Genomic DNA, 18,563 nt, shown 5'->3' on the forward strand with positions numbered 1-18,563 from the left:
AAAGGAGTTGATGAATCATCTGTTATGCACCAGGCGAGTTTAGGGAAACAAACAAGTGAATAAATCTATCTCTGAATGCAGGCCTACGCAAAGCTGAATTTAATAATTGTTCTTTATATTGAGATCCAGTTGAAGTTACAAACTAATTAAGCAGTGCCCGTAAATTAGTTAAACAAAACCTAAATTAAGATTACTGTGTAGATGCACGTTTGATTAAATTATGAGAGTATCAGTTACTCACTTTTAATTGATCCTCATTTTCTGTGGACCAGGGAATACTGCCAAAATAGATTTATTGTCGTTATGTGCATTTGACATGTAAATGATGATGTTTTAGAATGTAAGCTTATGTATAAAATACGTCAAGAATTATGAAGGTTTTCCATAAATCTTAGAAAGTTATATTATAAAATTATCAAACAGAAAGCCACACAGAAAACAGTATTTCTTGCGTATTAATGGAATAATTTATACAAAGATTACAAAAAGAAGCGATAATAGTATCCTTTTTGCAGCTCCTTCCTCTTTTTAAAGAACTTGCCATAAATTAGTGGAGTTATCATCCCCTATGGACAGTTAAGATAACTGAAGCAAAGAGAAGTAATTTCCTTAAGTTCTTCCTTCTAGAAGAACACTGTGGATCTAATACTTGAGGTTGGAGTTTCTGTTTCCAAGTGCAGGGTTTTAATTTTATTTTTGAAATCACTTTACTATTTTGATGGCTTTTCAGTGAATAACACTGAATTAAACCTAAATTTTGTTGGGATCTCAACGTTTGATTGAGCTTTTTAATATTTGCAGTGCTGTACAAGTTAAAGAAAAACTGAAGAGATCCATTGTAATTATTAGGAGTTTCCCCCAAGTCCGTCAGCTGTGAATGAATACACAAACTGAGGTATTCAGCCTAAGTGTTTACTGCAGAATTCCTGTATCACAGTCACCTTGGTATTAAATTCAGTTTCTTCAGCTCTGATCAAGATCTGTGTTAGCATCTCTGAGGGCAGGACCAGAATTTTCCTTTTAAAGCAAGTGGTTCACACAATGAAATTTGAAAACTATTGAGCTAGAATTTTAAAATTTAAATAAATAGTATCATAAAATTTCAAAGCTGAAATTGAAGATTACACTTATTAGCCCAAACTCTGTTATAGAAGAGAAATATGAGAGGTTGTGATAAAATATGTTAAATTTTAAAGCTAACTAGTGACAGCTTTATATTTTAACAATTTTATTAATGTACAGTAAATTGCCCATATTTAAACCATAGGATTTGATGCGTATATGTATGTACATACAGATGTAAAGCCATCATCACGATCAGGATAATAAATATATCCATCACCCCAGAAAGTTTGTTTGTGCTCCTTGTTAATCCATTCTTCTATACCCTCCCCACCCCATCCCCAGGCAACTACTCATCTGCTTTCTTTCTATATAAATTAGTTTGAATTTTCTGGATTATTTACATATATGTGTGTGTAAAATCACATAGAATATACTTCTTTTTGAATGACTTCATCCATTTTTGTGGCACATATCAATAGTTCATTCCGTTTTTTTTTTTAATTTCACTCATTCTTTATTAATGGACATTTAGGCTGTTTCCAGCATTTTGCTGCAGTGAATATCCTTGTACATTTGTCTTTAAGAACACATTTAAGTGTTTATGGGTCTTTGAAGACATAAGTGGTGTTCCATTATATGGATAGAATACATTTTGTTTTTCCATTCATCTGTTGAGGGATATGGGGTGTGTTCAGATTTTGGCTATTATAAATAAAGCTGCTAAGAACATTTCTGAACAAGTCTTTGTGTAGATACATGCTTTTGTTTCTCTTGGAGGAATACCTTGGAGTAGATGGCTGGGTCATGCAGTAGTGGATGTTTCACTTGTTAAGAAACTGCCAAATTGGTTTCTAGTGCTCGTACCATTTTAGATTCCCATCAGCAATATAGTTTAAGTTGTTCCACATCCTCACTAATACTTGATTTGGTTAATCTCTTTAATTTTAGCCATTCTAATGGGTGCGTTTCTTGGTATTTCATGGTGGTTTTACTTTGCATTTCCTAATGACTAATAATGTTGAAAACTTTTCATGTCTTTACTTGCATTTCATATATTTCTTTGGTAAGGTGACTGTTTAAATCATTTTCCAATTTTTAATTAGGTGATTTGTCTTATTGAAGTGTAAGAGTTCTTTATATATTCTAAATACAAGTCCTTTGTTGGAAACATTTTGCAAATATTTTCCCCAAGCCTGAAACTTGCATTTTCATTTTCATCATAATGTCTTTTGAAGAACAGACATTTTAAATATTGATGGTTCCATTTATGTAAAGTTTTTTTTTTTCCTAGTTCATGCTTTTCGCATACTAATTGTTACATATGGAGTGAGATAAGGAACAAGTTTCTTTTTTTTTCGCTATGGATATCCAATCATTCCAGCCCCATTTGTTGAAAAAATGATCCTTTCGTCATTGAATTCCTGTGTCACCTTTGTCAAGGATAAATTGGTCATTTATGAATTGGTCTATTTCTAGGCACTTTTTGCTTGCTGCATCATTCTACATGTCTATCTTTATGTCAATACTCCACTGTCCTCATTATCATACCTTTTTAATAGGTCTTAAAATCAATTAATGTAAATTCTCCAACTTTGGTCTTCTTTTTCAATTTTTAAAATGTATTTTAGATCTTTTGCTTTACCACATACATTTTAGAATCCTAAGTCTGCTGGCATTTTTTTTTTTTTTTTTGTATTGCATTGAATCTATAGATAAATTTAAGAAAACTTCACACTTTAATAATATTGTGTCTTCCAGTCCATGAATATTTATTTAGGTTTCAATTTATTTAGGTGTTCTTTAATTTCTCTCTGTTTCTTCCAGGACTTTTTGGCATAAAACTCCTGTAAATGTTTTGCCAAAATTATTCATTAGCATTTCAAATTTTGATGCTATTGTATTTTTAAAATTTCATTTTCTGTTCATTTGTTGATAGATACATAGAAATACAACGGACTGTTGGGTATTGACCTTGTTTTTTAGGCTTTGCTAAACACATATTAGTCCTAGTAGCTTTTCTATAGATTTCTTGGATTTTATAGATGATCATGCTGTCTGTGAGCAAAGACATTTTGCTTTTTCCTTTCCAATTTTATGCCTTTTTCTTGCCTTATTTTATTGGCTATGACCTTTCACCTAATATGAAGTTACGTGTAGGTTTTAGGTAGATACCCTGATCAGATTCAGTAAGTTTTCTTCTATCCCTCTATTCCTTCCTTTTAATTGCTGAATGTTTTTTTTTTTAGTCAAGAATAGATGTTTGATTTTGTCAAATGATTTTTGCTATCTATCCAAATGATCATTTGGTTTTTTTTCCTTTATTAGTCTGTTAAGATGGTGAGTTACAATTATCAATTTTTGAATATTAAACTAACCTTATAATCCTTGTATAAACTTCACTGTATCAGGATATAATATCCTTTTCCTATATGTTTGGGTACAGTTTGCCAAAATTGTGTTAATGTGTCTGTGGATTCAGTTTGCAAGTATTTTGTTGAGAATTTTTGCATCTATATTCATTAAGGGGATTGGCCTGTAGTTTTCCTTTCTTGTAGAGTATTAGAGTGATGTTGGCCTCATAAAATGAGTTAGGTAGTGTTCCATTTTCTTCAATTTTTTGAAATAGTTTAAGTAGGATTGGTGTCAGTTCTTTCTGGAAAGTTTGGTAGAATTCCCCTGTGAAGCCATCTGGCTTTGGGTTTTTATTTGTAGGAAGCTTTTTGATGACTGATTGGATCTCTATGCTTGTGATTGGTTTGTTGAGGTCTTCTGTGTCTTCTCTGGTCAGTCTAGGTTGTTCATGTGTTTCCAGGAAATTACCCATTTCCTCTAAAGTATCTAGTTTGTTGGCATACAGTTGTTCATAGTATCCTCTTATGATTTTTTAAATTTCTTTGGGATCCACAGAAATGTCTCCTCTCTCACTTATTATTTTGTTTATTTGGGTCTTCTCTCTTTTTGACTTTGTGATTCTAGCTAAGGGCTTGTCAATCTTGTTGATCTTTTCAAAGAACCAACTTTTGGTTTTATTTATTCTCTGTATTGTTTTTTTGTTTTCCATATCATTTATTTCTGCTTTAATCCTTGTTATTTCTTTTCTTCTACTTGCTTTAGGATTACTTTGCTCTTCATTTTCTACCATCTTCAGTTGTTCCATTAGTTCTTTGATTTTAGCTCTTTCTTCTTTTTTAATGTATGCATTGGGAGCTATAAATTTGCAGCTCAATACTGCGTTCACTGCATCCCATAAGTTTTGATATGTTGGGTTCTCATTTTCATTCATCTGTAGATATTTAGCAATTTCTCTTGCAATTTCTTCTTTGACCCACTGATTGTTTAGAAGGTGGTGTTTAACCTCCAGATATTTGTGTATGTTCTAGATCTTTGATGGTCATTGACTTCTAGTTGTATTCCACTGTGATCAGAGATTGTGCTTTGAATAATTTCAATCTTTTAAATTTATTGAGGCTTACTTTATGCCCCAACATATGATCTATCCTGGAGAAAGTTCCATGAGCACTAGAGAAGAATGTATATCCTGGTAATTTGGGATGTAATGCTGTATATGTGTCTGTTCAAATTCATTTAACATTGTTTAGGTTCTCAATTTCCTTATTGGTCCTCTGTCTGGCTGATCTATCTGTGGGAGAGAGTGATGTATTGAAGTCTCCTACAATTATTGTGGAGACATCTATTGCTTCCTTCAGTTTTACCAGTATTTGTCTCATGTACTCTGGAGCACCTTGATAGGGTGCATAAACATTAATGATTGTTATTTCTTTTTGTCAAATTGTCCCTTTTATTAGTATATAATGTCCTTCTTTGTCTCGTATGTCATCCTTGCATTTAAAGTCTATTTTATCTGAAATTAATATTGCTACCCCTGCTTTCTTTTAGCTGTAGCTTGCATGGAATATTTTTTTCCATCCCTTCTCTTTCAATTTCATTGCATTGCTGGGTCTAAGATGAGTCTCCTGTAAGCAGCATATTGGTGGTTCATATTTTTTAATCCATTCTGCCAATCTATATCTTTTATTTGGGGAGTTTAACCCATTCACATTCAATGTTATGACTGTGAAGGCAGCTCTTGAATCAGCCATCTTATCCTTTGGTTTCTATTTATTAGATGTATTTTTTCCCATCTCTTTCTCTCTATTTCCTTTAAGGTATCCTTATCAAAACTCTTCATTTCTGTGCCTATTCCAGTTTGCTAATGCTGCCATTTTGCAAAACACCAGAAATGGATTGGCTTTTATAAAGGGGGGTTTATTTGGTTACAAAGTTACAGTCTTAAAGCCATAAATTGTCCAAGGTAAGGCATCAACAATAGGGTACCTTCACTGAAGGATGGCCATTGGTGTCTGGAAAACCTCTGTTAGCTCGGAAGGCATGTGGCTGGTGTCTGCTTGTTCCCAGCTTGCATTTCAAAATGGCATTCTCCAAAATGTTGCTCTTGGGACATTTTGTCCTCTCTTAGCTGCAGCTCTCTTCAAAATGTCACTCACAGCTGCTCTAGCATCTGGACTGTGTGGCTCTTTTTAAAGTACTCCAGTGATCCAAATAAGATCCATGCTGAACTGGTGGGGCCACACCTCCATGGAAAATACCTAATCAGAGTTATCACCTGCAGTTGGGTGGGTCACATTTCCATGGAAGCAACCTAATCCAAAGATTCCAATCTAACCAACACTAAGGTGTCACCCTCACAAGATTGCATGAAAGAACATGGATTTTTCTGGGGAATATAATATATCCAAACTGGCACAGTGCCCTTCTCCAGACCTCTCTCTCCTTTCTTTTTTTCTCTGCTGGTAGGGCTCCCTTTAGTATTTCTTGTAGGGCAAGTCTCTTGTTAGCAAATTCTCTCAGCATTTGTTTGTGAAAATTTTTAACTCTCCCTCAATTCTGAAGGAGAGCTTGCTGGATAAAGAATTATTGGCTGGCCATTTTTCTCTTTCAGAATTTTAAATATGTCGTACACCTCCATGGTGCCTGCTGAGTAGTCACTACGTAGTCTTATGTTGTTTCCCTTGTATGTGGTGAGTTGAATTTCTCTTGTTGCTTTCAGAACTACTCCTTCTCTTCAGCATTTGACAATCTAATCAGTATATGTCTTGGAATGGGTTTATTTAGATTTATTCTATTTGGGGTTTGTTGGGCATCTTTGATTTGCATATCTATTCATTTAGCAGGGTTGGGAAGTTTTCCCCAACTATTTCTTTGAATTCTCTTCCTAGTCCTTTACCCTCCTCTGTAAGTGATTCTTACATTTGTGCACTTCATGTTGTCCATCATTTCCCTGAGATCTATTTCAAGTTTTTAGATTTTTTTCATCATTTGTTCTTTTGTGCTTTCACTTTGCATCACACTATCTTTGAGCTCACTAATTCATTCCTCTGGTTCTTCAAAGCTTGTGTTATGTGCCTCAAGAATCTTTTTAATTTGAATAACAGTACTTTTATTTCCATAAGATCTACTGTTTTTAAATTTACTCTTGTAAATTCTTCTTTATGCTCTTCTAGGGTCTTCTTCATGTCCTTTATATCCTGAGCCATGGTATTTATGTTTGTGAGCACTTTTTTGATTAATTGCTCCAAGTTCTGGGCTTTAATTTGGGCATTTGGGTTATCCATCTCTTCTAGTTTCTTCATATGCTTTATAATTTTCTTTTGTTTTTGGCCTCTTGGCATTTGCTTGTGTTGGTAGGGTTCTTTTAGAATACGCAGGATTATTCGAACATTTGTCTATAATTTGTCAGAGCTACAGCTTGGTGGAGTGCACTTTTCCTGACCTACCAGCAGATGGCACTCCTTTGCCACCTCTTAGGCTCAAGCTAGTTCTCCCCAACTTCGTCTATGCACTGAGTAGGGGCCCAAACCATGTGGAGGTCTACTCAGTGCACCAGTTTTTCTTGTGCAGTGGGGATTGCTGGCCCTGTGGGTGGGGAGTGTGCCCTGTGCAGTTTGGCAGGGAGTCCACTCCAGGACGCGGTGGTTCTGGCCTTTCTAGGGTTGCGGGTGGAATGCCCTGGGACTGCAGAACTGCGCATCTCACCCTCCAGTTCAAATACCCCACAAAACCCTCTCTGCCATGGGCTCACAAGTCCCTGGGAATGCAGGAGGGCTCCTGGCACTTCCATGCAGCACCCCTGCCTCTAGGCTGTGCACACTGTGGGCTTCCGTGGAGGAAGAGTGTGTGCCATCACAAGGCCACTGAATGCCGAATTCCCTCAAGGAAGCTCTTGGACCCGGCACTGTGAAGGGGTGTTTACCGGCCAGCTGCAAAGATGGCTGCTTGGGGTGTTGAAAGCTACCCGCTTCTGTGATTGACTGCCTGCTTCAATGGCCAGTCCCTGGCATGGGGGCTCTTGGCTGTGGGTCTGTGAAGGGTTATCACCCATGCCAGGTACTGAAGAGTGTGCCTGGGGCATGGAAGGCTACTCCCCACTGTGTTTGTCTGCAGCCCTGACTGCCTATTCCTGGCAGCTTTCCGGGCCCAGCATTTACCCATTTCCGAACACAGCCTCTCATTTTCTCCAAGTAGACAGTCACTATGGGTGTGGAAGTCCCAGCCCAGCTGGTGGAACCCTGGAACCGCTGTTCTCAAGCACTTTATCTCCTTATCTAGTGTTTTTCATGGAGGAGAATTTTGCTCTGTTTCTCCTAATCCACCATCTAGGATCCACCAAAATTGTGTTAAGAATTTTTGCATCTAAGTCCACAAGGGACGTTGGTCTGTAGTTTTCTTTCCTCATAATGTCTTTGTCTGGTTGTGGTATTAGGGCAATGATGGCTTCATAGACTAAAGTGGGAAATATTTCCACCTTTTCAATTTTCTGGAAGAGTTTGTGTCAAATTGTATTATCTCTTCCTTAAATGTTTGGTAGAATTCATCACTAAAGTTCTCTGGGCCTCAAGTTTTCTCCATGGGATACTGAATTTTTAAAAATAGATATAATGGACTATTCACATTATCTAATTCTTCTTGAATGGGTTTTAGTAACTTTTAAAGGGATTTATAAAATCAGGAAAAAGGTATTTTCAATTTAGTCTTATGTTTACCTTTACCTGTGTTTGTCATTCATTTTTATAAATCCCGATTTCCATCTGGTAGAATTTTCCTTCTTTCTGAAGGACTTCCTTTAATGTCTCCTATAGTGCTGGTGTGCTGGGGTTTAATCAAATATTTTTATGTCTGAAAAATCTTCATTTCACCTTCTTTTTTTTAGAAAGATATTTTCACTGGGTATAGAATTCTAAGTTGACAGCATTTCTTGCATTTCTTTCAGTATTTTAAAGATATTGCTCCATTGTCTCCTAGCTTGCATTGATTTCTGATTAAAAGTCTGTTGTGATTCTCATCATTGCCCTCTGTGTATAATGTGTCATCTCTGACTGCTTCCAAGATTTTCTCTTTATTACTAATTTTAATAAATTTGACTACGATGTGCCTAAGTATAGTTATTGTCATGTTTCTTGTGCTTGGAGTTCATGGAGCTTATTGGACCTGTGGGTTTATAATTTTCAACAAATTAGAAACTATTTCAGCCATGTTCATTCAAACATATTTTCTATTCCCACTATTCCCCACTTCTCCTTATGGGACTCAATTTACATTTATATCAGACTGCTTGAAGTTGTTCCAAAGCCCCCTAATACTCTGTTCATTTCTTAAATTCTTTTTTTTTTCCATTTGTATTTCCTTTTGATAGTTTCTGTTGCTATATCTTCAAGTGCACTAATTTTTCCTTTTAAAATATTTAATTTTCTGTTAATGGCATTGTGTTGGTTTGGAGCTATGTATCCCAGAAAAATCTGTTTTTAAACTTAATCCATTTCTTTGGGTGTGAACCCTTATACATAGGATTTATCAATGAGGTTACTTCAGATAAGATGTGCCCCAGGAGGGATTTTAATCCTATTACTAAAGGCTTTATAGGGAGCATCACACAGAAAGATAAAAGACTCAGAGGGAATAGCCAGAACCTGAGAGTCAACAGAACTCTGAAGAGAAGGGAGAGGCCAGGGAAGGCTGCCATGTGCATTGCCATTTGATAGAGGAGCCAAGGGCCAAGGATCACTGGCCGCCAGCCCTAGAACACAAGTCTTTGGAAAGAAACCATCATCTTGATGACACCTTGATTTAGACTTCTAGCCTCAAAACTGTGAGCCAATGAATTCCCTTTGTTTAAGCCAACCCATTGCATGGTATTTGCTTTAGCAATGAGGAAACTAAAACAGGCATCTGGTATATTTTTCATCTCAGTTGTATTTTTCATTTCTATAAGTTCAAAATGTGTCTCTTTTATGTCTTGTACATCTGTCCTAAGATGCTCACACTTTGCTCTAACTTCTTGAAAATATGAAATGTATTTATAATTGTTTTATATACTTGTCTATTAATTTATCATCTATGTAATTTCTGGCTCTGTTTCCATTGATTCATGTTTCTTCTCAGTATAGTTTGTATTTTCCTGCTTCTTTGTGTGCCTGATAAGTTTTTATTGGATGCCAGACATTGTGAATTTTATGTTGTTGGGTGATGGATTTTTATGTTTTTATGATTTTGAGATTTGTATGTCACATATGTAAGTAAATTGGAAATAGTTTGTTCCTTTCCAGACTTGCTTCCTGTAGTTTAGGATTAGTTTTTTTCCCACTACCTAGGCAAAACCTTTCTGACTACTTTATCTGATGCCCATATGTTTAGAGGTTCTTACCCAAATTGGCTATTGGAAAGTTGAAGTACTGAATTAGTCTCTGCCTTGTGTGAGCTATGAGAATTGTTCTAGTGGCTGTTTACCCAGCTTTTGGAAGTTTTCTCACATTCATGCTCTGATGAGTACTCAGGTAAAGACTCAAGAGGAACCCTCTCCAGAAGTCTAGATCTCTCTTTATCTGTAGGTTTTTCCTCTGTTGACTTACTAGAATTCTTAACTCTGTATCTCAACTCATGTATACCACTGGCCTCTCTTTGGGTTCTCTCCCTGCAGTGTGGCCTGGAAACTCTCCTGGCTCATTTTGTTTCTCTTCTCTTATGGACCACAGTCCTATATTGCCTGTTGTCTACTGTCTGAAAATCATTGCTTCTTATAATTTGTCCAGTGTTGTAGTTGTTTATGGTAGAAGCTTAAATCTGGTTCCTATACTCCCTCATGGCCAGAAGCAGAAGTCAGTAAAAGGTTTTTTGTTCTGTTTTGTGTTGAGTGACAATGACTTTATTGTATGTGCTATTTAAACTTATTTCAATGAAATAAAGTTCAGCTGAAAGTAAAAGAAAACATACAAAATGTAAACTCACTTAGTTTAAGATCTAATGGTCCTTTTTTTAAGTTCTCTGAAATCAAGGTCTAAGGAAGTTGCTGTTGTGGGTTGAATTGTGTCCCTACTAAAAGAAATGTTGAAGTCCTAAATCCTGGTGCCTGTGAATGTGAGTTTGTTTGGAAATAGGTTCTTTGCAGATATAGTTAGTTAGTTACAGTGGGCACTAATGCACTATAACTGATGTCCTTATAAGAAGGGGGAAATTTGGACACAGAGGTAGACACATACAAATGCAGAGGAAAGAAGGTCATGGGAAGACAGGCATAGATTGAAGTTTGATGTTGTTTGAGCCCTGAAGCTAGCCCTAATCTTGGTCTTCTCTTAATTGGATTACTAAATTCTGTTTCTTGTTTTATGTTACTTGTAACGGGAAGAATTCTAATGATAAACAGGTATACTATAACCACCTTAGGGCTACATGAGATTAAAATTGATATTTTATGTGAACTGCATAGTACAGTGTCTGCTGGGATTTTTTGTCCATTTTAAGGTATTTTTCTTGAATTTCATAAAATTTTAAGAAAAATTCCCATTTTTAAATTCCTACCTACTCCATCCAAATGTTTAACTTTTCTTAAGAGTTATCTACATATTTCTATCCACACCAAATTGACCTTTCTTCAGTTAGTCAGAGAATATTTTTCTGCATGCTTTTGCTGGAAAACTTAGCCTTGTAATTATTACTTTGTAATTACTGATGAAAGCATAGCTGACATGGTTGATATTTAAGGAAGATAATATGAAGAACATCTTATTCATCTTTCCTCAAGATAGTATGTTCTCTCTCTGGATTAGTTAAATCATTAGAATGTAACATTCTCTGATAGGATTAATTAGCATATGTTTTGCTTCTAAAACTGTTGCCCATGATTTATATTTTAATGCTGTGCCATTAGCTTTGTTTTGTTTTGTTTTGTTTTGTTTTGTTTAAAAATGGGCTTAAGAAACTGCATGTATGAAATATATGATTAATTTATTTTAGAATTTCAAAAATATCAGTTGGATGTTCTAGGAATTGGATGTTCCAGGAATAAGTACATGTGAATGATAAGATGTGTTTGATTACTATGCTTAATTGTAAGGAAAAGAACATTGAGGGCTTAGAATGAATAATACAGACTTCTGTGTCACTATGCTTAAGAAATATTTACTTTATATGTACTGTATTTAACAGGCACATTGTATAAACATTGTGACAAGAAGGGTGATAATGCCTGCTCATATCAAAGGAGAGCCAGCTAAAGATAGGAAGGTCTGGCTATTTAAATAGAAAACTCTTATACTGAGGGAAAATCTTAAATTGTAAGTTGTCTGTGGAGAAGTCAGTTCCACTTTAGCATCAGAGAAAGTTTCCAAATACAGTACTGGAATTGGCAGTTGGATTTTATCTCTTGGCTGTGAATGAGGTTTTCCCATCACTATGCTAGAGACAAGTTATTGCATGGACAAGTGTTGACAGTGTATGGATTCTTAATTTGGCCAATTCATAGGGTTTGAATTTGCCCGTTATTGTAGTCTCCAAAGACTAGGTAGAATCAGAAGGCTGTTATTTCAGCAGCATCGTACTCATGTATTTTAATTTCTTAATGCTCACATTTTTCCTTTGTTATCTATAAAATATTCTTAATCCTACTCAATGTGTATTCTACTCCTACCTCTCTTAGCATAGTCCTTGGCACTGAAAGTGAATCTAAGGAGCAGAAATCAGTGGCATAGGGTCTATCGTCTTATTTCATTTTGCTCTCAATTTTAACTTTCACCCAAACCTCCTTTCCTTCAATTTATTATCTTAATCTGTAATATTACTTGAGCTGTCTAAGTAACATATCTAGATTTATTAGAAATCTCTTTTCCTAACCTTGCTTCCACCCAAGTTGTTCTTTTTTCAAATAACTCAGAGTCCTTTCCTATATTTTTCAATATGTAAGGTGCAGCAATTATTTGGAAATTTGCTATCTCTGCTAGTGTTAAGCAACAGTAATCACTGTAAAGATTCAGGGTACCACTGGGGGTTTTCTAAAATATTTTCTTTCTTAGAGATTACACTATAGTTTTATTTTTTAGTTTAGCTTTGTTTTTGATAAAGAAATGGAAAAGGGTATAGGACAGGTTGTTTCAACTCTTCTGGCAAAATGCATACACATACATGCATACATATAAACATATATGAATATATATATTTTTCTATATCTGTGATAAGAGGTACAATAATTACAGTGTTTTTGTTGACATTAAAGTAGTGGTAGAGTATGCTGATAAAAACACCTCTGGTACTGGAGAAAGGGAGGAAGACATCTTATTTCAGTTTTTCAGTCTGTAAAGTCATGGATATAACAAAAGAGCATCTTTAAAAAATTGTTTTCAAAAAAGAAAATAGAGCAAATTTATTCTTTGTTGTTCAGTCCAGTATATTTAGGAGTAATTTATCACTTTGGGGGAAGAACAACATCCTGGTATGATTTAACAACTGTCATGAAGAAGATACTTATACTAACTACTCTATGATCAACACATACCAGACACTTTAAAAATCTTGCCAGAAGCAATTATGCATACTCATTTTATCAAAGGAGTTTTGTTGGGTAATGTGAACTCTCTTGAGACATTTATGATTTTTCTGCCCTGATTGAAAGTTTTGGCAGGTGTGAAAAAGCATTAAAAATGTCAAGTTACTAGTACAAGCTCAAATAACCCGGGAAATTTATGCCAGTATCTTAACCACTGCAGCTAAAGTTGAATTTCTCTAAAAATTGACTCAGTTGATTTTCTGATATGTTCAAAAGAGAAGAGACTGTTTCCTGATATGAATCCTGATAAGTTAATTTGCTTGTTTTGCTTTGTTTTTGTCTTGTTTTTAACTGCCCTCTTACTGTATTTCTTCTTTTATTACCACTTTTTGGATATTTTTTTTCTTTCTCCTTCATTCTCTCTTCTCTTAATTTTTCTCCCTTTTATTTTATATTGATCCTGTGGTTTGCTTATTTTTTCCCTTTGCTCTCTAGTACCTACTATTTGGTTTATATATATATTTTAAACTCCTGTTCTTTATTTTCATAAATTGTTAGTAAAGTTATTGAATGAATCAATTTTGATCTTTATTTTGAAGTTTTGGTTTTTTAAAGAATAACTTTACTGTTTTTGTAAAGATGATAGAGCCTTGTTATAAAAATCCTAATGATATAGGACTCTACAAAGAAAACAGACATATACCCATATATACACATATGCCTGTATGCACTTAGAATTCCACCACCAAGAAGTAATCATCGTGAACATTTGGAGAATGTCATTTAGCCATATTTCTAATGCAAAAATACAGATAGAAAGAAAGATTGTGGAATTCAATTTTAGAAAAAGGAAAATAACCCATACATGCTATTTTAAAATTAAAAATATTGAATTTTATTTTGTTTGAATGTAATCACTTCCAAAATAAATAAAAAGAAAATGAAGTGAACTTGAAGGAATTTTTGAACCTTAGATAAATGGCTTTGTTCTACAAAGTTTTTATATTTAAAGGATCTCTCTCTAAAATATAGGGAAATCATTTTTGAAATTGGGGTATTGATATCCAAGTTTTATTATCAAATTTCTCTAATGAAACATTTATAAAATTAGTGCCCATGCAAATATGCCTTTCCACTTAAATCTGTTAACTGTATCTGTTCTTCCCTTGTGATCAGCATCTTTGTCAGACTCTCCAGGAGAATACTGTGAACAACTAACAATGCAATGCAAGTAGATTGCAAAGCTAAAAATTACAAATTTTGTGAAAGATTCATTTTTTAATTTAGCTGATGAAAATGAAGTGATAGACTCACAGATAAAGTCATTACTAATTGAAGATCTGGTGGAATTAAACGAGTTAATAATTTACAAAAAGAAAATAAGATAATGGCAGGGCAGGAGCCTCAACAAGAAAGATTTACAGGTTGAAAGATTAAGAGAAGCCATTGTGAACACACTGAAGAATTTCTTGAATAATTTTACAACAAAATATTGTAAATATTTTGTAATGTTGTAAGTATTGAAGTGAATGTTACCATATAATTTTAAAATCTGGTACTATTTAGTTATATTAACCATAATCATATACTGTGATCCATCCACTTTGCTCCTGGGTATATGTCTGTTGTAGCTTATTGTAATGTCCTCAATTCTTCACTCCCTTCATGTTGTATAGATAAACAAAGTTCAACCAAATGAAAAAGAAACAGGCCATTTATTTAGAGCTTGCTAAAACAAGGGAGTCAGCCACCATCACTTGGCATTTGGCAGAGTCTCAAAGGCAGGCAAGAGAGTGGGGAAGCTTTGTAGTGGGAAAAAGGGAAGACTTCAGGTATGCTTCCAATTGGAGATTGTGGAAGCTGAAGGTGGGCTAACTAGAAATGGGGCTTCTTATGTGATTGATTTGGGGAGCATATTTGGCTCTTTGGAAGCAGTGGCAGAAAATAGGGAACCCGGCAGTCAATTGACCAAGTCCTGGCTGCCTGAGCCAATTGCTGCAGAGGTTTTGGTTTGGCTTCTCTGGCTGGTTGCTGCAGTGGTTGTGGGTCAGAATTCAATTGTCATATATTGTCTGACCATTACCTGTTTGTGTATTCATTATCTCAGAGTTTCCATGCTTGTATCAGTTATCTGTTGTTATAAGAATGCTGTTTTACAGACCCTTTCTGCCTAAAAAACCTCAATGGTTTCAAACAAGATTTACTTGGGTCTGTAGGTTTACTATGAGTCTACAGGTTGGTGGTTTTTGCTGGAATTGACTGGGAGTGTATTGTGGTCTCAGCTGGGGTCACTAACCATGTGAATAGGCAGTTTACTACAGAAGAAATGAAAATAGCCAACATTCATGGAATTGGCAGGTTGTTGGCTAACATAGTAGGCTGGCTATGGTTGTGGCCTCTGAGGCAGATTAGCTCTACTCAACATGCTTTTCATCCTCAAGCACGCTAGCCTAGGCATGTTCTTCATGGTGATGGAAGAAGTGCAAGAGGAATCAAGCCCCATTGTGTAAGTCCATTTCAAGCCTTTGCTTGTATATGTCTGCTAAGATGCCATTAATCAAAGCAAGTCACATGGCTGAGCCTAGAATCAGAATGGAAGGGTACTGCAAAATCGCATGGTAAATGTGTGTGGATACAGGGAGAAGTGATGGACTGGAGCCAGTTTTGCAGTCTCCCACAACACTGTTTTGTCAGTTGACTTTGCAGTTTTTCCCTACCCTGTGACCCTAGATTTGGCCGTATGATTTGCTTTGTCCAAACAAGAGAAAATGGTTGGCTGTCATAAGAAAACAAGTTCAATGATGGTTGATCAATAATTTTCACATATGAAACATTAAATGAGAATCTTAATCCATGAATGTAGCATTTATTAATTTGTAGATAAAATATTAAAAATGAGGCCATTAAACTGCTTTTTCTGCAGTTCACACGTCTATTTTTTATTCACAGCAAAATGTAAATGTTTTTTTGAAAATTTTAACTGTCATGGGGCTCTTTCATTTGTATGATACTTATTTTCACCATTACTTAAATCCTTTAGGAGTTTCCACAATGAAATATTCATCTCATTTCATTTTGATTGCACTCAATTTCTTAGTTATGAGATTTTTTGTAGTAACGATCTTTCTGATAGGTTATACTTTCCATTCATATCAAAGCCTATTTATAATGACTGTCACTGTCTCTTTATTACCCTAAAAATGAGTCATAAAGAAATTGAGTTTGGAGTATATTTAAGTACAGCAGGTGTGTGAATTTTATAAGATATCATCACACTTTGTGGAAACAGTAACACATGAAGCTGAATATTGAAAGAGTCCAGCTGCCTCAATTGTGACAACATCCTATTGTGATTGCCCTGAAATGCTTTATTACTCTTAAAATGTTTATTTTAATAGGGAAAAAGCATTATATTGGAACAAATTTAGTGTTAAGAACTTCTACTAAGCTTCAACTTCTTTAATAGAAAAAGATGTAATTTTATGCAAGTAGGAATATAAAAAGAAAATGTGAAATTAAGGAATAATACATAAAAAATAGTTCTCTATGTTTCTAAAAGTGTTCTATTGTATTATAATCCTCTCAGTGGTTTGGCTTTAGAGAATTTTTATATATATTTTCATTCTGTGTCCACTTCTGTATAACCAGTTTAGGAGAGTTGGTAACTATGTCATTATATTCATGTTTGACTCATTTATTCATTAAACTAATATTTATTAAGTGCCAGTTTTATGAAAGTACAATGTCAGGAACTATAGAGACAACAAAGTTAAATCAGTAAGAACCCTAGTCTCAAGGAGATTATAGTTTAAAAGGAGAAAAAAAATGATCATACCCCAAACTAAAATTAAGATAGAAAGAGCTAGCATATATAAGAGAAGAGTGAATAAGCTGTTATGTCAGTTCAGAGAAGAGAGAGATTACCTGTCACTTTGGAGGTGAGGTATAGAATCAGAAGACTTGGAATAAAAAAAAATGGGCTTTGAGAGAAAAAAAAGAGATCTGAACATAGCAAAATACAGAGAAAAATGTGTTCCAGAAGGAGTAATAAAGGCAGGTAGAGAAGACATTTTCCATGACCAGGCTTGATTGTGGAATAGATTAGGAGAAGGAAGAGGCATAACAGAATATGTTTGCAATGATTAGTTGAGCGAAATCTTAGAAGATGTTAAATGTTATCCTGAATATCATTTGGTAAGAAATTGGAACTAACTGAAAGTGTCCAAGCAGGAAGAATACATGGTCAGACTGTGCTGTAAGAAGACTGAGCTGATAGCAGTGTGTAAGATGCATTGGAAAGAGAAGATTCTGGAGCTCAGGTGATTTTTATGAAAGTCAAATGAGGTAGAAAAGGCCTGATATAGGATTATGGGAATGGGGATGGAGAGGAGATGGTGGCTTGCAAGGGAGTTTTACATAGACTTGGCAATGATTTGGTTCTCTGGGAAGGAGAGAGTCAAAGATGTCTTGGAGCTTTAGAGATCGGGCATATGAAGAGTAGTAGAAAAGACATGTTCTGTTAGGTTGTGCCGGTTGCATTCCTAAATTGCTTCAACTTATCAAAAGTATTATTAAAAAATAGTTGTGGGGAAAAAGTAGAGAAGTTTAGATTCTTAATATGACACTTATTTTATTCTGTAGGAATTGCAATAATAACCTTAAAAATATTTCTGTAGCTATAACTATCACTAAGTAAATCCAGATAGTACGTTTAGCTTTCGCTTTAGAGCCAAGACCATTCTTTTGCAGTCACCACGAAGGTTATCATTATCACAGTGCTTCTTATACATTCTTACCACCTTTATTGCTCATTGTTATGGTAAACAAAAGAAGGGCCAATAGCTTTTTTTCAACAATTTACTGTTTTCCTATTTTGTTACTGTGATTATCACCTGCTGTTCAAATTACATAAATTGTGTTTCCTAATTATTTGGGGTTGTGAAAACTACCATTATAGAATATTTAAGAATTAGTGAGAGTTTGGAATGTTGCATGTTTAGTTCAGTTTTTGTTTCTGGCAGGACTTTCAAATCCAAAAATACATTTTTAAAAATAAATTCAAAACATAATTCTTGTATATTTTCTTAATTGCTGTATTCCCAGCCTGGTACCAATCCATGGTAGGCACCTAATAAGTGTGTGTTGAATAATGAATTTTCCATGGTGGAATATTGTGCTAGTTTGGAAGTATTATGTCCCCCAAAATGCCATGTTCTTTGATGCAATCTTGCATTGATTTAGGTTGGAATCCTTTGAGAGTTTCCATGGAGATGTGACTCAATCAACTGTGGGCGAGACCTTTGATTGGATAATGTCCATGGAGGTGCTACTCCACCCATTCAGGGTGGGTCATAATTGAATCACTGGAGTCCTATAAAAGTGTTCACAGATAGAAGGAGGTGCTACAGTCAAGAGAGATATTTTGGAAATTTTGGAGACAGCCATTGAAAGCAGACTTTTGCTGACACTGTGCTCCCGAGAAGTTAAGGGAGTACAAAACACCCCAAGAGCAACATTTTGAAGAACACACAAGAGCTGAGAGAGCAGCCGTAACACAACCCGAGATCAACAGATGCCAGCCAAGTGCTTTCCCAGCTAACAGAGGTTTTCCAGATGCTATTGACCTTCCTTTGGTGAAGGTATACTTGTGTTGATGCCTTAATTTGGA

The 18,563-nt window shown here is 35.1% G+C and overlaps 1 long non-coding RNA gene across 3 annotated transcripts in view; it reads left to right on the forward strand.

Moving 5' to 3' along the window:
• LOC119533873 overlaps positions 1 to 18,563 on the forward strand; it is a 224,227-nt gene that overhangs the window by 746 nt on the left and 204,918 nt on the right. The window lies entirely within an intron of this gene.

Source organism: Choloepus didactylus, chromosome 5, assembly GCF_015220235.1.
Source record: "Choloepus didactylus isolate mChoDid1 chromosome 5, mChoDid1.pri, whole genome shotgun sequence".
Taxonomy (NCBI): Eukaryota; Metazoa; Chordata; class Mammalia; order Pilosa; family Megalonychidae; genus Choloepus; species Choloepus didactylus.